Source organism: Lissotriton helveticus, chromosome 12 (genome assembly GCF_964261635.1).
Source record: "Lissotriton helveticus chromosome 12, aLisHel1.1, whole genome shotgun sequence".
Lineage (NCBI taxonomy): Eukaryota > Metazoa > Chordata > Amphibia > Caudata > Salamandridae > Lissotriton > Lissotriton helveticus.
Genome location: NC_136073.1, coordinates 775,266,392 through 775,289,645, shown reverse-complemented (window position 1 = coordinate 775,289,645; position 23,254 = coordinate 775,266,392). Strand labels below are relative to the sequence as shown.

At 47.9% G+C, this 23,254-nt stretch overlaps 1 protein-coding gene across 1 annotated transcript in view; it reads left to right on the top strand.

Moving 5' to 3' along the window:
- TDRD10 (tudor domain containing 10) overlaps window positions 1-23,254 on the top strand; it is an 852,263-nt gene that overhangs the window by 312,743 nt on the left and 516,266 nt on the right. The window lies entirely within an intron of this gene.

The following is a 23,254-nucleotide window of genomic DNA, read 5'->3' as shown; positions in this document are numbered from 1 at the left end:
ACTCGAAAGCAACCCAGTCCGCTACAAAATGGCGGGTCAGCAATGGCGGCGATCCTTCCTTCCAAGTCCCGGGCTCCCCGGAGCAGGGCAATCCGCAGGGTTGTCAGTGCAGCCAATACGTGTCTACGTGTAAGCGTTTCCCCACATAGCCGAACTCCGGGGGTCTCAAGTGCTGCAGTTTCTCTGTCCCTGGGAGGGGTGCACCCGAGGCGCCATCCGCCACTTCAGCCATCTCGTTCTCTTCCTCTTCCCCTCCACTTCAGAGTCTCGTCCGACCACTGGAGTCAGCAGGCCCCTTGGCTGGATCTCGACAGTCGGCGCTTGCCGCAGAAAGGATAGTCACCGAAAGGCCGAACGTGCTCCCCGCAGCTCGCCGGGAGCCACCCGCTGGATCCCGGACGGGACTATCAACATGGCCGGGCGTCCCACCCAAGGGGAACCGGGCAGCATGGGCTCTCTCCGGCTCGGCAATATCTCGGGTTCACGGGGCAACCCACTATTGGGAGTGGGTTGATACCAACTCTCCCGGCTCGCGGCTCTCAGGCTCCCACTGACCGGCTTCTCATCCCGACCAGGGCCGCCAACGCTGCGATCACTGCAGGGCACCCTCTGCACTCGAGGCCCCGGCTTCAGCGCCACGAAGGCCGGCAAACAGACGGGGACGGTTCTTCGGATCTACTGCACGTTGGAGCCCCAGAAACAAACGGTAAGTGATTGCTTCCCTTCAGCAACCTAGATCAGCGATCTTTGCACAGGATAATCTTCAGGATATACGTGCGGAGAGGAAGGGCCCACGGAGCCAAGCGCTTATGCAACCGTTCCGATCGCCATCTTGGCTCCTCCCCCATATCAGTATTTCTTGGCTTGGGAACTGGATATGTTCTGTAAGCAAGAAAAGGTTTGTATGTATTTACATAGCTTTCAAAGGTCCCTGAAGTCTGCACTAAGGTCCTTTTCTATCATGTTTCCCCTATCCATATTATGAAAACATCCGAAACTGGACTCGTTTTATAGATGATATCTTCTTCATATGGTCAGGGACAGTAGATCTCCTGGAAGATTTTCTCACCTGGCTGAATCTAGGAGATTCAAATCTGAGGTTCACTGCTGAGTACAATAGAACCAAAGTAAATTTCCTAGACATAAGCATAAAGAGCGAGGATAAACAACGGAAGGTGGAATTATTCAAGAAAGAGTCAGACCGCAATACTGTATTGCACTACAAAAGCTATCACCCTAGGAGTCAAAAAGACTCAATACCCTTCGGGGAGTTTCTCCGGTTAAGGAGAAACTGTACTACTGTTGAGGACTTCTATCGCCATGCAGGAGAGATGAAGCTAAAGTTCAAGGAAAGGGGCTATTCGAAAAAACGTATAGACCACTCTCTAAAAAGAGCTAGGTATTACGACAGGGGTTGCCTGTTAACTAATAAAGAGAAGAAGCAAACCAATGAAAAAATAGTTATGGTAAGCCAGTATTCAGCAGTGGCGAATCAGGTCAAGAACATAATAAACCACAACTGGAAAATTTTAAATGATGGGGCTGAGACTACCTTAGAACGTTCACTGTACGCCTATAGAAAGAAAAAGAATCTCAGATGTAGTCTAGTACACACCTATAGAGACGATGTGGTAGAACGACAAACAACCATGACAGGAACAAAGGCGGTAGGGAATCACAAATGCGGCAATTGCTGTATATGTGAACTCTGCATAGTCACTAAAGAAGTGGAATTAAACGGAGCCACACAGAAGATTACTACATTGAATAACTGTAGAACAAAGAATATGATATACTTGATTCTATGTCCGTGTAATCAGGGATATATAGGAGAAACAGGTAGGGAACTCAGGCTAAGGATAGGGGAGCATAAATCAGCAATTAAAAACAACAAAGAGAATGCACCACTGGTTACCCACTGGAAAGAACAGGGACATAGTGCAAAAGACATCAGGTGGGTGATCTTGGAGAGAATTAAGGAACAAACTAGATTGGGAGACAACACAAAAAGAAGGAAACAGCAGGAACAATGGTTTATGATTAAATTTGACACCATTAAACGTGGCCTGAATTCGAGGGAGGAATGGGAAACCCTGATTTAAAATGCATTTGGAGACAAAAAAACTGAGGGAAAGATACAGATAAAAATATATCCCATAGGACTTACGAGTAGGTTTTAATAAAAAAATTTTTTTAATATGCCAACTTTGATTACAATAGCAACAAAATGAGACATTAAGGGAAGGGGCATAAATTGAGTGAGATGTAAAACACCAATGTAAGTGCTTTTTTTCCGAAATAGATGATCTAACAATACAGTACAGACCAAAACAAAGAACCATGTTTTTACATGGAAAACACACAAAACACCCCAAATTAGGAGGCTAATCCTTTATGCAACCTTGTGGAAATTTAGAGGACCACTCAATGGGACGATAATAGAGTAATAAATAATTATATCCGAATCGGAGGGCGAAAAGGTCGATAAAAATATATTAGACACCACCCACATGCATCGCGCTAAAATTTAAATGGTCAAGTACAAATGTAACATTGCTTTTGAAAAATAAAACAAACCTAGTAGGAGGCTATGTAAGAATATGTGAGGGATTTAAGTACTACGCTTCACCCACGCAACAAGAAATAAACACCACTCTAAGATGGCGCCGACAAAAGAGGGTCAGAGTGAACAGTAATGAGCATGCGCGATCCCCAGCTGAAAACAATTGTAGGGATAGGCATAAGATAAAAACAGCACGCCCTCTGCGTTTCCCTAGAGAAGGAGAAGAACGTGGCAGAGGCGTAAACAGATACTTGAGCAGGTAAGCAGCAGCGAAGGGGTTTAAATTAGAGCAACGGCAGAGCTAGTGAACAACCGTGTTGAACAGACGATATCAGGGAGAGCCCAGGAACGGCCGCCTTAGCCTGCAGATTTTAAGCACGAGTCAGGATAGCGGGGGACAGAGTTCTTAGGCAGTGAGAAGTATTCTGTTAAAATGCACGATATCAGGGGGAGCACACGAGTGATCACCTAAACGTAGGGTAGATAAGCACAAGTAAAGACGGGTGGGGGGCAGATGTCTGATGCAGTGAGAAGTAGGGCGAAACAGCGTGAATAAGGAAGGACTCGACAAGAGTCGAGCCAGTAAAAAAACAAGATAAGGGAAAAGCGCTTGCGAGTGTAGGTAGAAGGGATACTCCACAAATAGGGGCGTTTTTTCACTAGAAACAACAATAGCCTGCACCTGGCAAATGTGTATCCTAATATGCAGGGAAAAGGGTAAAAAACAGAGCGAGGCTACCAGATAATAGACATATAGTATTTAAGCAAGGAATACAGCATGTGTACTTAAAAAATAATAGCGCAAAGAGAACAAATTGGGCATAATGCAAAGGACCTCAAGACTAAATAGAACAGCGGAAGAATATAAACAGAAGGGCAATGAAGAAGCAAGGATAGGGGAAACATGATAGAAAAGGACCTTAGTGCAGACTTCAGGCACCTTTGAAAGCTATGTAAATACATACAAACCTTTTCTTGCTTACAGAACATATCCAGTTCCCAAGCCAAGAAATACTGATATATGCCCGTTCATGAGAACGTTTTAATCCCTATGTTATGTTATGTTACGTGGATTTGTACTGCGCACAGCTGCCCCAGCTAAGGGGCGTCCCGGCGCACGGCAAGGTACCACGCGACAACCACAGAAGCACAACAGCTAAAGCAATCCAGACAGATTTTTATTTAAAAAAGGAAGGTTTTAATCGCCCTACGAAAGGACAGAAGATCTTCCGACAGCCGAATCCCCACCGGAAGGGAATTCCACAGTTCGGCCGCTTTAACCCGGAAAGACCGGCCTCCAACACGGCACAACTTGTATCTAGGGATAATGGTGAGAGCTTGACCCATAGATCTCAGGTGCCGAGTGGGGACGTACCAGGTCAGGAGGTCCAGTAGAGTTTGAGGAGCCGTACCTTTTAAGATTTTAAAAGCTAAACAGAGTACCTTAAATTGAATTCTTCCTCTAACTGGCAACCAGTGTAGAGCTTTCAAGGTACTAGAGACAGGGCAGAAACGGGGGAGACCCACAATAGCCCTTGCAGCGGCATTCTGCACCCGCTGAAGTCGGGTAAGTTCGGCCTGGTTAGCACCCGCCAGAAGCGAGCTGGCATAGTCCAAGCGTGATATAACAGTCGCCTGTATAACTAACTGACGGGTGCGTGAATCAAAGAACTTGAGAATTGGGCGCAAAGATCGAAGGATTCCAAAACAGCACGCCGCCGTTTTTTTGTGTGCCCCTCAAAACTGAGAGTGGGATCCATCCACACTCCCAGGTTCTTTAGTTCCGTCACCGGGAGGGGAGCCGGCCCAAGCTCCGGAGGCCACCACCTATCTCCCCAGAGGTCCGCCCGTCTACCGACGATCATAACCTCGGTTTTCTTCGCGTTGAGCTGGAGGCAGTTGGTCTCCATCCAGCTTGCCACCGCCCTAAGACCACTCTGAAACTTGGGAGCATCCAGGTCTACATCCCCGCTGATCGTAACCGCTAGCTGAGTGTCATCGGCATATGACACCATGGTCATACCCCATTGCCTGACAACCTCAGCCAGCGGTCTCACGTAAAGGTTGAACAACGTGGGGCTCAGCGAGGATCCCTGTGGTACTCCCTGCTTCAGTGGATGGAATTTGGACTGGAACGGTGGCACTGCAACGCTGAAGAAACGATCCTCTAGGAAAGACCGAAACCACTGGAGGGCAGACCCACACACTCCTATCTCCACCAGGCGCTGCAACAGGATTGGATGGGAGACAGTATCAAAGGCGGCGCTCAGATCGAGTAGTACCAGCGCCGCCGTCTGTCCTCCATCCATCACTGTGCGAAGATGTTCAGCCATGGTGAGAAGGGCGGTCTCTGTGCTATGTCCAAATCTATAAAGGTAAGAGTAGGGGGTTGAGAATGAACAACTGTATAGTATAGGTTGTTTTCTCTAGAGTAACAACCTGCTAACTGTGACCCCCTTACCTACACAGATATTTACACAAATCAATAAAAAGAGGGGATCCACGTCCATCTGACCGTAGAACAGGAAAAAGACTTCTTTATTCTTGAGAAGCTTTATCCCTCCTGAGGTAAAGAGAGGAAACCACATATTTTCTAAGTGGCCCGAATATAGGGTTCTATAGAAACCAACGAAATCAAATTGTCATCCCATAGGTATATCAAAACCTAGAACAACAGTGATCGTCTGGAGGAGGCCTTCCTGACGGATGTTTTTCCTGGGGGACTCCTACAACACCTACAGGGTAAGAGGGGCATTATAACAGGAAGAAACATTAGATGAGAGATGGACGAATGATACAACAAATGCTGGAATGAATGAATGCCCTTATCTGTTTCCACACTAAAAAGAAAACGGAGGGTCAAGTTACCTACAATAATAGTCAATTATGCCCTAGATGGCGAGGAGAAAAACTTGAATGTGAGCCTTGCTTAAAATAAAATCTGCCTTAGTACAATGATAATGTTTTTCATCCATCCATGCATCTGATGGAATCGAAGGTTGGGGGGCAATAAGTAGGATATTTTACTTGGAAATGTGATAAAATACCCCCAGAATAGTGATACTGTTTCTTTCTCTATGTACCCACACAGAGATTTTTAAGTATAAGTCTAGAAGCCGGTGACCCCAAAGAGACGGCATGTTCTGATGAAGGTGTTACAACATCCAGCAATATAACACCGAAACGCGTCGACGCATTTTTTACTGTACTAGAATCCAAATAAGGTCAAGGAAGTAACAGATATTCATGCACTATTGATACTGTTTACTGTGCCACCAAAATCAAAGAAAGACCAGTGGATCTATAACAATAGTGGCGGGAGAATCTAAAGGCCACAGTGTTAGGGGGTTTGTGTAAAGGATTCAATTGCATTTTTATATTGTATTTGTATTGATTATTTTTCTCCTTTATCTCTTGTCGTATACTTTTAATGATTGTGATACTGTTTTTGATCATGTATGTAACGATCTGTCATTAATTGTCTATGTAATTTTATTGTACTTGTTCAAAGAGTTTTCTTTGAATTTTTAATTTTTTCCTTTGTGAAGAGAGGTCTTCACTTTTTATAAATAATAAAAAGATTGTGAACGTTCATTTTTAGTGTGGAAATCTATTTCTAATGTTTATTTTTCGTATAATTTCCCCCGTGATGTATTTAGAAGAAATGTGTGTATGATTGGGTAGAACCTATATAGCAACATAACACGCATTTGCTTTAGTGTACACCCAGCGATTTCCCTTTGACCAAGTCTGTTTCTGAGCCCCTACCCGGCCACTGTCTTCCAGTGCTCTGGGAGCTTATGTCTGCTGCCTACAGGGCCCCTCTCCCGGGCCTGGTCTATGTCTCCAGCCCTGCTCCACTCTTGGGGCCCTGTGCCTGTCCATCTGCTCCTGTGCACACTGGCCTCTGCCTTCCAGCAGCCACAGAGACAGTGCAGTTCTCTGTCTATCTCTGTGTCAGCCCCGCAGCTCCACTTCTGGGGCAGCGGCATCGTGCTTCCAGATCACAGAGCCAGTGAGATGGAGGGCAGAGACCCGTGTTTAGTGATTTAATGTCTTCTTGTCCGTCGGACAAAATAGACATTAAATCTTCTTGCCCATTTTAACAATCTACATGGTTCGGCCATCGGGCGATATGATTCCCCCACCCTTGCATAGGGGCAAATGCAGCACAGACTTTAACATCATTGTATGTAGCAGCATGGCTCCTGAAGTCAGACAGTCTTATCATTTCATTTGCCTACCGGCTTGTGGGAAATGTTAAAAGAAGTAAACCATTGCTCCACTAGAATGTTATTCCATGAAATGGAAGAGATTCTCCAAAAAGGGTCGGAATAATAGACCTCATCCAATCACCTGTCAGAAGGATGTTGTTTTACATTACCTGTTTCATGTAGCTCAAGCCAGACTCTTTAATTGTCATCAATAGATGTTTATTTGGTTGCTAATACACCCTACAAGAAAACTCCAAAACATTTGTCATTTTTCTGAAAACCTGTTAATGATTTTTTGAACTGCTTGAGAAAAGGTTTCCTCCAGTCACATCTCCTTCTCCACTATGAGAATTAAACATTCTTCTGTCAAAACGGACAGGTTCTCCGCCATGCACTGTTTCCACGCTAATAAGGTGGTAATGAGCACGTCCATCATTCCTCCCAAAAGTTGTTTCCGACTTTCACATTAATCAAACTATTAATCTGCTGACTTTCTTTCCCAATGTATCCACAGCAGCAGAATGCTTCCTCCATTCACTTGACATTAGAGGAATCCATTGCTCTTAACTTGACAAAGGACATGAAGAATATGAAGCTTTTCAATAATTATAGCCAAATAAGGCTTGGTCTAGCCACATCCAAACAATCTATTGCAACATTCATAGTAGCCTATATCACTTTAGCTTATCAATTAGCGATTAAACCACTCCCAGGAAGCCTAAGGCTCACTGTTCCACAAGAAAGGCAGCTACCTCACCATATGTTTGAAATGGACCATTTGCCTACATCAGCAAGGTAGAAACTTGGAGGCCAATTGTCCCATTCACAAAACACTCCCGTCTAGGTTCAGACATGCAGGATGATTCCACAATTTTTCAGAACACCCTGAGAAATCTTTTTGTAGAGAAACTGGTTTCTTCAAAGGACACTCAAGATAGTGTTTTTTTTTTACCTCTTTCTGTCCCAACAGCTTCCTTCTGGATGATAGAAATATCTTGGTATTCTAATCATTATGACTGTCAATGAAGATACTACCATATAGAAGAAAATGTTGCATATAGTCCTGGTTCTGTGTTGTAGCAATCATCACTGAAATCCTAAATGTCCGGCTTACCTCTGTGGCTAGGTAGGGCTGAATATTGGAAAAAGAGAGCGATCACATATCTCACTATGAAAAAGAATGGACTCTGTGAGGCATCTGCCAGTAGAGTGCATCATGGATCGGTGAAGCTCTTGAATCCTTGTAGACAGAACATTTTCTTCAGTTTTCAATGGAAGCCTATCAGGCTGCTTTTTCCTTTTTTTTTATATTTTCACTTTTGAAACTGTTTGTGGCCGTTCATCAGTTTATTTCCCTGAAAAAATGTAGCTTCTGATAGGCTGGTTCAGGATGTTATGCATCCTGAGGACATACGGACACTGTCACTCTGTGTGATATTTCAGTGGACAATATATCTATGAAAAGTGCTGTACAGCCACACACTCAATAAGGAATTATTCTTACATTATGCCTTCAATCAAGATTTCTACTACGCATTGCGAGGTCTAGGGGTAAATAACCATTGACTTAGATTTGGGCTGGCATCTAAACAGCAACCCTTTGCCTGCCATCCTTTTCAAATGAAGAGACAATTCCTTTTTCATGGGCACACTTGTGTCAATCGGCTTTATTTGAGATGCATATGCTACTCTTGTATCTCAATCCTTACTGTCCTGCATATATAGACTGATTAGTATTGCCATTGTCTTTTCCCAGGGTAGTCACAAAGCCACTGTAAAAAGATATACTTCGCAAGGGTGGATTTATCAGTGCCAAGGTTTTGACTTAACCCACTTTGCACCCTTAATTTTATTTTTTCCTTTTGGGTACCTACCAGAGAGAATACATGTTGTTTCCTCCTTGTCTCTAGGAAGCAAATATTTGGGCAAGATATCCCTGAGGAGGTTTTGATGTTTGTTGCAAGGTTAGAAAAAGTCAGTGACTTTTTTTTGTAACACATAAGATCACTTTGTTCGGATGCTATCCCGGAAAAATTCCTGGCTTTTCTCCCTGGTCACCCCAAAGCAGAGTATATTTTCAAGCAAGTGGTTCAGCGGGGATCCAGGAACCCAGTCATAGTGTGGAGCACCACCTGATAGAGAAGGCCGCAGCATGGACATGTAAAGCAAAATATTCTCCTCAATGGCAGTATGCCCATGAGGACTGCCAATGTCATTATAATAATTGAGAGATAAGAATGTCCGATCTGGTCAGATATTTCCCATTATCTAGCCCTTCTACCAGTGAAAAAGAAAAGTGAGGTTAAGCAGTTCTGAATGAAGGGAAGAAGGTGTCAGGGGCGATGAAAAATGTGGTAATATATATGGCAAACACCTTAGGACCGCTAACTGGAGCCGGTGTTTTACATACTTATGGGTGGCTGAGAGCCACTAGTCCATTATTAGATTAAGGATCATTGACATCCAATCTGATAGAGAGTTACTATTTGGGAAGCATGTAGCTGACCTGCTCCAGAATATACAAGTGGATACTGAAATGGCCAGGTCTTTGGGGGCATTACAGCAAAGGAGACCTACATTCTTTTGTGGTGGAGTGGAGGAAGAATGCAGGCATACTGTGGAATATATTAGACTTACAGATATCAACTTTATCAATCTAAATGGTACTGCCAGTAATACAGACCCTGACATCTACAGCCACCATACAGGCACAGACTGTGAGAAGTTAGCCTGGCATATGATGTGCACTATTCTAGTGGGCACCTTGCACCAGTCTAAACAGCCCTTATTGATGGTGTTTGTAAAGTCAACCTTATAAACAAGCTATCCTAGTGGTAGCATGGACCAGCAGTCTTAGGTTAAACTAACGATCATGTGAAGCTGTTTGTTTTACCAATTATAATCCCTTGAATACCAAATGAAAGGACACCACACAAGGTATATATCAAATATATATGTATTTATTTCTAACACAACCCCTCTGCACTCTTTATGAGGTCAGAGATCGAAGTACATCACAAGTTACTCAATTTGCATACTATAAGTGGCACAAATACATTTATGCCCTATGGGCCTCACAAACCATATACTAAGTAAGTGGTATAAGGACCACTTCAGAAATAGTGAATAGGCCTAGGGCCTAGAGAATCGCTGGGGCTACACTAGACGACCAAAGGTTAGGAAGTAGGAGACCCATGGGAGACGCGTGCAGTGTCTAAACACAGTCGCGAGTTACCATTGACTTATAATGGGAACGTAAAAGTTACAAAGTTAAGGATTTAGGGCACTTCTGGATGGACTACAACAGAACCACTTTAAAGTAGGACACTTCGAGAGTCAAGACCCATGGGAGCACCGAAGTACTCGTGTTACCTCACCCAGGGAAGCCGGGTGCATAGGTGCCTTTTGATGTCGGGTTTCGTCGATCGTTTCAATGGAGATCTGCAAAGAAGAGCTGCAGGCGACCAGATGAAGTGTCCGGGGGGATCCAAGGGTGGATCAAGGAACTGAAGAACCTGAAAGCAGAGGGGACGGAGTCTGGGTCACTAGCCAGTGGCGAGGAAGGAACCAGGCGATGTCGAGTCGATTTCAGGTGAAGAGGTGAAGCTTGTCTCTGTAGCCACGAAGACCAGGAGACGTCGACGACGACCAGGAGCTGGATTCGAGCTGTCCCACGAAAGATCTAGTTGACTGCTGCGTCGGTATCCGGATTGGACCCAACAAGCCTTGGCAAACGCAACCCACACAGGAAGTGAAGATTGACTTCGAGTCAGACCAGCAAGGTCAGGGGAGCTTCTCCTTTGGAGGGAAGCTGGAGCAAGCCTGGAGCAACCAGGCCAGCGGTGTAAATTCAAAAAGAAGTCTTTAGAGGGCTAACTAGCCAGCGGGCTAGCAACCGGGAAGACGCGTCAAGCTGAAATGCAGGAGCAGGCCCCACGCGGCGCTCGTGGAGTGTGGAGGGCTGAGCTTTGGTGCAAATGGTGCTCAGGTCTGGGGCTTCTCGTACCCCAATGCACAACTGCGAGTTACTTCAGGAGTCGATGCAGTTAGCAAAATGCAGGAAGTCCTGGGTGTCCGGTCCCACGTCTCTCGTGTCTGCCACGGGTCTCAGCTTTGCTGTGGAGGTGGATCGGAGTCCAAGAAGTCTGGAAGTCCAGTTCCTGGGTCGCTGAGTCTTCGGGTTCCGGCAGGAGCGTCAACAAAGCAAACCGGCAAGTTACTGGTGGTGCCTATTTGCACAGGGTGGTCACTCCTTGACCACAAGGGAGATGTCTTCAGTCTTCTAGTCGAAATAGAATGTCGAAGGTCCAAGAGTTTCGTATCAGAGTTTCATTCCAGAATACTCTAAAGTCCTGGGGACACAGCTCCTATCTTTATACTGATTTTAGGGGCTGGATTACCTGCTAGGTCCCTCCTGTGGGTGGACCTGGGAAGGGGGTGGTTACAGCCCTTTCCCTTTGTCCAGTTTCGCGCCAGACTAGAGCTGGAGTACCCCAGCAACTGGTTTGAACCGGGCTATGCATGGAGCACCTTGTGTGCCCCAGGCAGTGTCTGGAAAAGCATCTTTCCATTCAACCCACCATGCCCTATACACTACAGGCTGTCAGGAAACCTACTGTCCAGGCCTGCCTTGCTGGTGTTTCGTCCAGCAGCAGGAGGTCAGACTTGTGTCTGTGGCAGTAGCATCCATTTTGTGATGCTGAGGCTCTGTTTAACTTTAACCGGGTAAAGCTGTAACTACATTTCTCTTCCAGGGGATCCTCATCAATAGTCATAAGCATTAGAATATTCCCGCCCATGCGCGGGACCCCGGAAACACTACATTATATGTGCCCCACATATATATACTCATATATGTATATATATATATATATATATATATAAAAAAACAAGCAATTACAGCCAAAATAACCATAGAGCTGGATTATGCTGTAAAGAATTTCCACCATACATGAAACATATGCATTAGAAACATGAAAAACAACATCAAAGATTGTTTTGAAACTGCTTTAATGCTGAAAAAACAGTAGAAATTCTCATTATATCCTGAAAGCATAGAAAGCTCCCAGGCTGCATTGCAAACACACAGTCTAAAAGCCTGAAAAGCTAACCTGTAGCTGCATGCTACAAGAAACTGACACCGCCTTGAAGGCACTCATGACCCCCAGTATCCCATCATGCCTCAGGGGTGACAGTTGGGTCGGTTGTTCTTTCCGGCTCCTTCAGGAAGGATCCTGGATTCACAGCTCCACTCTTTATCTGTTTTCTGACAGAAAATTCTCTCAGATTTCTACTTTTTTGACCTTACTTCGACGTTTTTCATCCAGTCAAGTAGGTTTTCTCTTGTTGGTAGGCTTTTTCTTCTGAAAATGCCTTCCCTTTTTGACAAATGCCCTTCTTGTGGCAAACAGAAGGCAAAGACGGACAGCCATGAGGTATGCATCATGTGCTTACCTGAAGACCTTGACCCAAGGACCCGCCCTCACTGTGAGTCTCTGTCATCAAGAACTTTAAAAGACAGAGAGAGGATTCGCGTCTATGGGCTAGCCCATAGGTCTTCTAGAGGGAGGTCTCCAACCAAAAAGAGCTCCAAGAGGCCCAGAGAAGCTTCAGCGTCGGGCTCGGCACTGAGAAAGGAGCAACCGGTGGGTCATTTGTCGAAAAAACAACGTCGACGGCAGGCTCGCCGTCAAGAACAGGTATGTCATCGTCGAGATGTCAAGACCCTCTGCCATCGTCAACTCGGCGACGATCGGCGTCGAGAGATAAGACCCCTCCGCCGTCGTCAACCAGGCAGCGACCGGCGTCGAGGGGCGGTACACCTCCGCCGTCGTCAACCAGGCGGCGACCGGCGTCGAGAAGTGTGACTCCGCCGACGTCAACCAGGCGACGTTCGGCGTCGAGGGGTAAGGAGCCTCCGCCTTTGTCGTCATCACGGCGTTCGGCGTCGAGAGCTGGCTCACTTCCGTCGTCGCAGGCTAAGCGACCGACGTCGAGAGCCCTAAGTCCTCTGCCGTCGAGGAGGACATCTTCGTCGACGTCGCATCGATGTTCGGCGTTGAGGGCGACCCATACCCCTCCGCCGTCGTCATGTAGACATGAGAAGCCAAAGGCAGCTGCGTCGTTGACAGCACCACGCCGCTCGACGTCGAGAGACCATTCCTCACGTCGGAGGCATACGACGTCGAGATCGCCTGATCCACTGGCGCCACAGAGACAGTTGGCATCGAAGGGAAAGACTCCGTCGACGGTGGGACAGCACCGGTCGGCGTCGAGAGGTCATCATCGCTCAGAGTCAAGACATGCACCTTCTGAGCATTCGACGTCGAGACGGTCCAGATCGACGTCGAGACACCATGAACGAGGATCCAGGGAGGTTTCAGTGATCCTAGTGACTGAATCAGCCTCCCGTCATTCTTCTGGTTCTTCCAGATCGAGATCCAGAAGTCCTCACCGATCTAGAAGTCCTGCCCGCAGACCTCCCACTGAGGGTGTGCAGTTGTCTCCCAGATGGAATAGGCCTCTTCACCATTGGCGAGTCTCGGGGGCCACAAGACGGCTGCAGGAATATCTCAGCCCAGTGCACAGATCTCCTCTGCAAAGACTGGTCGACGAAGTGGATAGACGCAGTCCACCCAGGCACAGAGAAAGATCGCCTGTGAGACAAGCCGCATCTCGTTCCCCTGCACGAGAAGAGCGTTCAGGAAGGTCTCACGAGAGGAGACGCAATCGTTCCCCTAGGCGGGAGGTACCAATCAGAAGATCCCGAGAAAGAAGAGCTCGAACACCAGCTACTTCTTCTACCTCTTCTACCCGCTCTTCCACGCGGGATTACTCTCCTACCTTGGTGGATAGCCCTGTCTCTAGAATTTCCCCGGTGGATGATATCAACACCTACCATGATGTCCTACAGAGGGGTGCATTGAAATTAAACATCGAGATATCTGTGCCACAGGTCTCCACCACTGTGATCTTTGAGACCCTTCACCAAAAGTCGGGTTCTCGTCCAGTGTTACCGTTGGTCCCAGGGATCATGGATCCTGTCAATGATGTGTTCTTAGCTCCAGCATCAGTAAGATCGGTGCCGGCTCGCATCCAGAAAAAGTATAAGGCCGCACCATCTGATCCGACCTTTGTGAAAACGGACCCTCCCGCCGACTCAGTAGTTGTGGCGGCAGCACGAAAGACCTACTCAGTCTCTCCCTCCTCCTCAACTCCTCCTGACAAGGACAGCAAGTTGCAAGACTCGTGGGGCCGCAAGGTTTGCAGTTCTGCCGCTTCGACGCTGAAGGTTTCTAGCGCGGCTGTGCTTTTGGGCAGGTACGACAGAGCCTTATGGGACTCAATGGAACATTTTAAATCCAAATTACCTAAGGAGGACCAGCAAGACTTCGAGGAGACCCTGAAGGAAGGAAGTCTTGCAGCTAATCAAATGATTAGCACTGCTGCAGATGGAGCGATACTGGCGGGACATACCTATGCTCATGGGGTATGTGCCAGAAGTTCTTCGTGGCTGCGCCTGACGGGCCTCAAGCCTGATGCGCAACAACGCATTCTGAACCTCCCGTTTACCGGCACATCTCTCTTTGGCCAGCACACGGATGATGAAATCCGTCGGATGAAAGCCGAGCTCGACACCGTCAAGGCAGTCGGCCTAGAGAAAAAGAAAGAGTTCAAACGCCGTTTCAAGACCAACAGAGGCAGAGGGGCTCAACAGAGGGTTCAAACCCCTCAGTGGTCCCAGAACAAACCCCAGGGCAAGACCCAGTTTTGGGGTGGTAAAGCCAACCGAGGTAGAGGAGGTCACCAGCAGTCCTTCACTTCATCTAGAGGAGCAAAACAATGAGCACTGGCTTCCTCTGGCGCCGTTGTCCACTCCAGTGGGAGGAAGTGTTTCAAAACATCTGGCAGAGTGGGACAGCATCACGAAAGATCGGTGGGTGCTGAATACACTGCGCAAGGGATATGCTCTTCGTTTCCGTGCGCCTCAACAGGACATTCCCCCAAAGATCTCGTCCGCACCAACTCTATCTGCTCCGAAAAGAGGTGAAGGATCTTCTCCAAAAAAGAGCTATAGAAGAAGTGCCTCCCTCTCAAAGGGGAAAAGGAGTCTACTCCAGATACTTTCTTGTCCCCAAAAAGGATCAGGAAAACAAGTTCCGGCCCATCCTGGATCTTCGTGTTCTGAACAAGAACATAGTCAAGGAGAAGTTCCCCATGCTTGCTCCTCACCAAATATGTCCACATCTGCAAGTAGGAGATTGGATGTGTTCGATGGACTTGCAAGATGCCTACTTCCACATTCCAATTGCCATGCGACATCGAAAGTTCTTAAGGTTTCTGATAGGCGCCAAGCACTACCAGCACAGGGTCCTGCCTTTCGGGCTAAAGTCAGCGCCCAGAGTCTTCACCAAATGTATGGCAGTGGTGGCATTCTTCCTGCACAAAAAAGGATTTTTCGTCTATACCTACCTAGACGACTGGCTCCTAAAAGGCCCATCTCCTCAGCAGGTAGAGAACGACTTCCGCCTTTGCCTGCTACAATTGCACAGACTCGGCCTCCACGTCAACATGGAGAAGTCAGTACAACTACCGACCCAATCCATATACTACCTGGGCTCCGTTCTGGATACAAAACTGGGAAAAGCGCATCCTTCGGAGGAGAGACTATTTTCTATGCAGCAGAAGTGCAGAGATCTACTACAGTACCAGAATCCAAGAGCCCGTCAAGTGGCGTCTCTGCTGGGTTCCATGGCGTCCTGCATTTTCCTGATTCCTCACGCCAGGCTGAGGATGCGACCTTTGCAGCAGGCTCTGGAGGATCAATGGGATCAGTCGACAGGGCTCTGGGAAGACCGGATCTATCTTCCCCAGGTGACGAAGACCTCCATCAAATGGTGGACTCACCCTCGCAACCTTCTGGTGGGCGTGCCTTTTCACCAACCTCTCCCGACACAGTCTATAGTCACAGATGCGTCTCTCCAGGGCTGGGGAGCACACATGGGGTGTCTGCAGATTCAAGGAAGGTGGTCGGCAAAGGAACAGACCTACCATATCAACATGCTAGAGCTTCGAGCAGTCCATCTGGCTCTGAGGTCCTTCCTTCCTGCTCTCGAATCACACTCAGTTCTGATTCAAACGGACAACACAACGACCATGTTCTACCTGAACAAGCAGGGCGGAACTCGGTCACGTCCTCTCTCTCTGGAGGCACAAGCCATATGGCACTGGCTGCTTACCAGGAACCTCACAGTAGTGGCGGTGCACCTCCCAGGAGAGCTAAATATCAAGGCCGACGCACTCAGCAGGCACTTCGAAGATCAGCCAGACTGGGTGCTGCACGACGAGGTGGTGGCAGACCTCTTCCATCGCTGGGGTCGTCCAGAAATAGACCTGTTCGCGGACGACGAAAACTCAAAATGCCACGCCTTCGCGTCCAGATTCCACCATCCAGGGACAATGGGAAATGCCCTTTTGATGAACTGGTCAGGGACATTTGCTTACGCATTTCCTCCTCTGCCCCTGATTCCAAAGGTGGTGTCCAAACTCATCAGATCCAGCATGACCATGATCCTGGTAGCCCCGGACTGGCCTCGGCAGTGGTGGTACCCAGACCTCCTTCAGCTGTCGGTCCTTCCACCCAGGAGACTGCCCTGCAGGCCGGACCTGTTGACCAAGATGGGTGGGGAGGATTCTTCATCCCAACCTTCCCTCACTGCACTTAACAGCATGGCTCCTGAGATCATACAATACGGACATTTAATTTTACCATCTGATTGTATGCACATTTTAAAGGAAGCGAAACGACCCTCCACGAGAACGTCGTATGCGTTTAAGTGGAAGAGGTTTTTTCTTTGGTGCAGAGAATGTCACTTTGATCCCTCTTCAGCACAGGAGGAGGTGATTCTGCCTTACTTGTTGTACTTAGCAAGATCTGGTCTTAAATATGCTTCGATCAGGGTGCACCTCTCGGCCATTACGGCTTATAGGAAGTCTCCTACTCAGCCCTCCTTCTTCCAGATGGAGGTGGTCAAGGACTTCTTACAGGGGTTGAAGAAAGTGTACCCCCTGTTAGAAACCTTTCTCCTCCGTGGGAATTAAACCTAGTGTTGTCTAAGTGGATGGGCCCCCCCTTTGAATCCATCCACAGATCTTCCTTGCAACACCTAGCGTGGAAGGCGGCTTTTCTAGTTGTGATTACATCAGCGCGCAGAGTAAGTGAGATACAGGCGCTGTGTACAAAAGAACCCTACACTGTTTTCCATCATAACAGAGTGGTCTTGAGGGCGCATCCATCCTTTTTACCTAAGGTTGTCTCGGATTTTCATATAAATCAGTCTAGTTCTCTTCCTTCTTTTTTTTCAAACCCTACGACCCCGGCTGAGCGGTCGCTGCACTCTTTAGACCTCAAAAGAGTCCTTAAATTTTATTTGGAAAAGACCAAAGAGAGTAGGAAGATGGATCAATTGTTTATCAACTACAGTCCACTGAGGACAGGCTTTCCAGCTGCCAAAAGATCCATCCCCAGATGGATCGTCTCCTGTATTAAATTGGCTTATCAGCTTGCAGGCAAGCCTTTGCTTTTGTCACCTAAAGCACACTCTACTAGGGGGAAAGCGGCAACAGTAGCTTTCCTGCAGGATGTCCCTTTGTCAGAGATTTGCAAGGCTGCAACCTGGAGATCAGTTCATACCTTTACAAGGCTTTACTGCCTAGAATCTGATTCCAGGACTGATACTCAAGTAGGACAAGCCTCTTTGAGGAATCTATTTGGGTAGCCTGCGGCCTGTACAAGCTTAGTTTTTCTAGGCTTAGTAATGTTATTACTGTATTGTTACTCCTTTGCCCGCAGTGAGATGAGGTGAGGCTCGCTATTCTATTCTAATGCTTATGACTATTGATGAGGATCCCCTGGAATAGAAGGATTAGTTACTTACCTGTAATCCTAGTTCTCTTCCAGGGGTATCCTCATCAAAGTCATAAGCAACCCTCCCGCCTCCCCGGGCAAAGGATCTTAATTAATTTGGAGATATTGTTCACCTATTTGTTTCCATGGTTTTTCAGTCTCCGAAAAGAACAACCAACCCAACTGTCACCCCTGAGGCATGATGGGATACTGGGGGTCATGAGTGCCTTAAAGGCACGGTGTCAGTTTTTTGTAGCATGCAGCTACAGGTTAGCTTTTCAGTCTTTTAGACTGTGTGTTTGCAATGCAGCCTGGGAGCTTTCTATGCTTTCAGGATATAATGAGAATTTCTACTGTTTTTCAGCATTAAAACAGTTTCAAAACAATCTTTGATGTTCTTTTTCATGTTTCTAATGCATATGTTTCATGTATGGTGGAAATTCTTTACAGCATAATCCAGCTCTATGGTTATTTTGGCTGCAAATGCTTGTTTTTCTATATATATTGGTATATATATATGAGTACATATATGTGGGGCACATATAATATAGTGTTTCCGGGGTCCCGCGCATGGGCGGGAATATTCTAATGCTTATGACTTTGATGAGGATACCCCTGGAAGAACTAGGATTACAGGTAAGTAACTAATCCGTCTTCTCCCTCTAGAAGGGTGGAATGCTACCCCTGCCGCCAGGACTGGCGGGGGGGGGGGGGGTAGTATTCCAAAGTGTTTGACACCTTACACAACATGTTTTGATAAAGCCAAACCAAAGTTAGCATTAACAGAGAGGATTATAATTCACTTAAGGGTATATGGTATGGCTATATTATAGAACAGCTATAAGGAGATGGTTCCGAAAGCTGCAGAGGGGCTCAGCTCATGCTAGGGCACCCTCTCCCATAAAACCAAGCACTCTGCCTCCAGGAGTGTTAAGGCCTGCCATAGGAGTGACTTATAGGTTACTGTGAGAAGTTGGCCTGATGTGCAGTGCTCACTATTCTAGTGATCACTATATATCAGTCCAAACAACCCTTATTGATGATTGGTTGTAAGTCAACCTTATAGACCAGCTATCCTAGTAGCATGGATACGAGCAGTCTAAGGCTAAGACTCTAGAGGGCGTGTTAAGCCAGCTGTTTTACCATCACATTACCCCTTGAACACCCAGTGAAAGGACACCACACAAGTGTTATGAAAATAAACAATGTATTTATTAGAATCACAACAACCCTGTACTCTTTATGAGGACAGGGTGCTAAGCACACAACAAAACTCTTACGAAAATACTTTTAAGTTAGCACGTTACACAAATGCCCGAGGGGCACGAAAAACCGTATACGCTAAAAGTGGAATGCGAATTACTAGCAGGTAAGTAACAGTTCTAATAGGCTTTGGAATCGCTAGGACTGGACTAGGGAATCGTTAGATTACTACTAGGAGGCCCAGGGGACTCGGGTGCAGAGTGTGCACTCTCACGCGGGATGCGGGACAAAGTCTATGGAAGCTAGAATTCACAAAGTTAGTGTTCACGGGCGAACCCGACCTGGTAGGGAGAAAATGACAGTGGATCCTGACCCTTGGATAGTGAGGCTATGCTGGGACACCGGAGTGCCGAAGTTACCTAGCCCAGGGGCTGCAGCTGCATAGGTCTGAAAAGACGTCGGGGATCTCGTTGCCGGACCGGGAGCCTGGAAGGAAGAAGTTGCTGGCAGGCGACCAGTGAAGGAAAGTTCGATGGATCCAAGCCTGGATCAAGGAAGAAGAAACCTGAAAGCAGAGGGGACCAAGTTCTTGAATCACTAGCCAGTGATTAAGTGGGCACCAGGATGGCACCGGGCGAAGTCACCGCAGTCAGGTGAGTGGGCGCTGCTGGGCTCTGCAGTCTCTCGGACCAGGAGGCGTTGTCGGCGACCAGGATGGAGGTGCGAGCTGTCCCACGAAGGATGAAGTCGTTGGCGTCGAAGTTACCCAGGATTGGGCAACAAGCCTTGGCTAATTCAAGCCCACGCGGTGGACTCAAAATGGCGTCTTGAGTGGACCAGGAGGGTCCGGGGTGCTCCTCTTCTGGAAGGGAGCAAGGGCCAGTCTGGAGCAACCAGACCAGCAGCAGAAATGTCGTCGGGCGTCGTCAGGGAGGCCACAAGCCAGCGGGCTAGTAGCCAAACAACGCGGTGAGCAGTAAAAAGCAGAAGGGCCCCACGCAGATCGTGGAGATGCTGGGGGGCTGCTCTTCGGTGCTGGAGCTGCTCAGGGTGGGGGCTTCTCGGACCCCAAAGCACTCACCAGGAAATTACTCGGTGGGCTTGCTGTGCAGAAGTCGTGCAGTCTTGGCGATGGCCGGTCCCTCGAGGTCTCGTCGCACCCACGGTTCTCAGCTGGGCTGTAGAGGTGGGTAGAGGTCAGAGGTGCCAGGGAAGCCGGGTCTCGTCGAGCTGGGCAGTCGGATTCCGGAGGAAGGACGTGCAGCAGACCGCAGTGTTCTTAGATGGTGCCTGCGGATGCAGGGTGACTACTCCTTAGCCACAAGGGAGAATCTTGAGGAAGAAATCGTGAAGTCCTTTCGTGGAAAGTGGTATCTTGATTCCAAAGATGATCTGATTTGGAAGGGGGCCAGTCTCTACCTTTATCTGGGAAAAAGGGGCTGGCACGCGACTAGGTCCTGCCCTATGGGTGGGACCAGGAGGGGGGTGGTTACACCCACTTCCTTGGCGGGCTTTTCCCCAGCACAGGGTCTGGAGTGACCCTGGAACTGGTTCCAGCCAGCCTATGCACAGTGAGCACCGGGGTGCCACCTGCAGTCACCTTCCTCTAAAGCCCTGCCTACCTACAATACACAAAACCCTGTCTGGGACGGTGCTGGCACCGCCCCTGGCAGGAAACCCTTTGTCCTTATCTCCTGCTCTGGGAGGACTCCCAGCAGCAGGAGGGCAGACTTGTGTCTCGGTGGCAGCATCCATTTTGTGGATGCTAAGGCTCTGTCTGACTTTTAACCGGGTTATAGGTTACAGGCATGTCGTGTCCCTCTAGAAGGGTGGAATGCTAACCCCGTCGCCAGAATTGGCGAGGGGTTAGTATTCCAATTCGTATGACACCTTACTCGACATGTTTTGATAAAGCGATACCAGAGTTGGCACATAACCGCGAGGATTATAATGCACTTAAGAGTATATGGTATGCGATATCATGGAAACGGCTAAGGGATAGATCCCGAAAGCCGCAGACAGGCTCAGCTCATGCCAGAGCACCATCTCACACGATTCCACGCACTCTGCCTTCAGGATTGTTAAGGCCTGCCATAGGAGTGACTGATAGGAGATCTGTGTGTCCATTTTAGGGTTAGATATAGGCATACTATATCTAAAGCAAAGGGTGAGTACACCACCTTGCCCCAGCTGTCGTGCAGCCAGTTGTGTCAGTTTTAGTTAGTCAATCCAGGGGTGGCATAATACATGCTTCAGCCCCTGGGAGACTTCTGGGTGCACCTCAGCCCTGGGTACAGGGACTTGGAGAGGGCCCAGTGCCAATTCAGTACCTGAGTACAATTTGGATAGAGAGAACAGCTAGGCTGTGGGTCTGATTAGCAGGCCCACAGCCAGGGAAAGTCGTAAACCAGTGCAGCAAAAAGCAAAAATCTGGGTGATCATAGGATTGCAGACCCTACTCTCCTACATGACCCCCCCCCAAACTTTGGGACAATAAGCTAACCTTGACCAGGTGAGTCTTCTTGCTCTAAGTGGAAATACCTGGAGAGCCCATCAGCATTGCTGTGATCAGTCCCAGGTCTATGCTCCACTGTAAAATCCATCCCCTGTAGGGAAATGGACCACCTAAGCAGTTTGGGGTTTTCACCCTTCATCTGATTTAGCCACAAGAGGGGCTTATGGTCTGTCTGAATGGTGAAGTGAGTGCCAAACAAGTAGGCCCTCAGCTTCTTCAGGGCCCAGACCACAGCAAAGGCCTCCCTCTCAATAGCTGACCAATTTTTCTCTCTGGGTGTCAACCTCCTACTAATGAAAGCAATAGGCTGATCATTACCATCAAAATTCAGTTGAGACAGAACAGCTCCCACACCCAACTCAGAAGCATCTGTTTGGACAATGAATGGCTTGGAGTAATCTGGACTCTTGAGGATAGGTGCTGTGCACATGGCCTGCTTTAGGTCATTGAATGCTTTCTGACAGCTTGCTGTCCACTGAACTTTCTTTGGCATCTTTTTGCTTGTCAGGTCATTAAGGGGGGTCACTATGGACCCATAATTTCTGACAAACTTCCTATAGTACCCAGTCAGGCCCAAGAAAGCTCGAACCTGAGTCTGGGTGATTGGAGGAGTCCAGTCCTTGATGGCCTGTATCTTACTCTCCAGTGGCTGAACCTGGCCTCCACCTACAAGGTGGCCCAGGTATACAACCTGTGACTGCCCTATCTGGCACTTGGTGGCCTTGATAGTGAGGCCTGCCTTTTGCAGGGCCTCTAACACTTTCCTCAGGTGGACCAGGTGATCCTCCCAGGTGGAGCTAAAGACAGCAATATCGTCAAGATAAGCTGCACAGAAGTCATCCAGCCCAGTGAGGACTTGATTCACCAACCTTTGGAAGGTGGCAGGTGCATTTTTCAGTCCAAAGGGCATTACCACAAATTGATAATGCCCTCCAGGGGTAGAAAATGCTGTCTTAGGTTTGGCTTCCTCAGCTAACCTGATTTGCCAATACCCAGCTGTCAAATCAAATGTGCTTAAGAAGTTGGCAGAAGCCAATCTATCTATAAGCTCATCTGCTCTTGGTATTGGGTGGGCATCAGTCTTAGTGACTGCATTGAGGCCTCTGTAGTCTACGCAAAACCTCATCTCTCTCTTACCACCCTGGGTGTGAGGCTTTGGCACTAGAACTACTGGGCTAGCCCAAGGGCTATCTGAGGGCTCAATGACTCCCAGTTCCAACATTTTCTGCACTTCAGTTTTTATGCAGTCTCTAACATGATCAGGCTGTCTGTAGATTTTACTCTTGACAGGCAGACTGTCTCCAGTGTCAACATCATGGGTACACCAATCAGTTTGGCTGGGTGTCAGAGAGAACATATGTCGAAAGGATTGCAGAACTTGCCTGCAATCCTGTTGCTGATGTTCAGTGAGGCTGCCACAAAAGACAACACCATCAACTGACCCATCATCAGGATTCTGAGTGAGCAGGTCTGGGAGAGGGTCACTCTCTTCCTCCTGTCCCTCATCTGTGGCCATGAGCAAGCTCATGTCCTTCCTGTCAACATATGCTTTGAGCCTGTTAACATGGAGCACTCTGAGAGGGCTCCTGGGAGTTCCAAGGTCCACCAAGTAGGTAACCTCTCCCTTTTGCTCAATGATGGTGTGGGGCCCAGACCATTTGTCTTTCAGAGCTGCTGGGGCCACTGGCTCCAGCACCCACACCTTCTGTCCTGGCTGGTACACAGTCAGTACAGCCTTTTGGTCATGCCAAGCTTTTTGAAGTTCCTGGCTGGCCTCAAGGTTTTTAGATGCCTTTTCCATGTACTCAGCCATCCTGGAGCGGAGACCAAGTACATAGTCCACTATGTTGGTT